This window comes from Octopus bimaculoides, chromosome 2 (assembly GCF_001194135.2).
Source record: "Octopus bimaculoides isolate UCB-OBI-ISO-001 chromosome 2, ASM119413v2, whole genome shotgun sequence".
Classification (NCBI taxonomy): Eukaryota; Metazoa; Mollusca; class Cephalopoda; order Octopoda; family Octopodidae; genus Octopus; species Octopus bimaculoides.
The window spans coordinates 155,064,077-155,064,731 of record NC_068982.1 but is presented as its reverse complement, the minus strand read 5'-3'; the positions used below and the strand labels follow the sequence as shown (position 1 = coordinate 155,064,731).

General features: G+C 36.8%; 1 protein-coding gene across 2 annotated transcripts in view; it reads left to right on the top strand.

Annotated features, from left to right (window-relative positions):
* Positions 1-655, top strand: part of LOC106878236 (probable insulin-like peptide 7) — a 67,225-nt gene that overhangs the window by 60,754 nt on the left and 5,816 nt on the right. The window lies entirely within an intron of this gene.

Here is a 655-nt window from a genome sequence, read left to right as displayed (position 1 = left end):
TATATATATATATATATATATATATATATATATATGAGTTATAATTTAAATTTAGCATCCAAGCCTTATGTCCCTAGTAAGTGTGTCGGTAGAGTACGTTCACCACTTACGGCTACCAGACGTCATCGTCTGGTCGTAGGATCTACGTTAGGAATTACTCTGTGCATGCTGAGTATATTCTAAATGATTGATACGGAACACAGAATGTACTGGAAACTTTATTTATCACAACGATCGTTTCCGCATACTTCTGCACAGCTACCTAGTGGGTGGGGCATGATATAATGGAATCGAATGCACCCCCACAGTGCAGAAGAAACCTCATCAGGTGACATGCTTGTAAGTTATAAAGTTTACATTTCGCTCATAGATGTGTTGGGTCGGCAACTAAATTCCCGCGGTTTTTTTAAATTTAAATTTTTTAAAAAGGTTTAATAAAAAATAACAACTAATTAATCAATAACGTATTCACCCTTGTTGTTTACAACCTCTTCCCAACATTCAACAAGATTTTCAATACCTCGTTGGTAGAAATCACCCGATTTCGGCTCAAAAAATTGATCCAACCAGGCTCTCAATTCTGCATCAGTATTGAACGAAACTCCGCACATAGCATTTGAAAGAGATCGAAAGAGGTGGAAATTTGTTGGTGCCA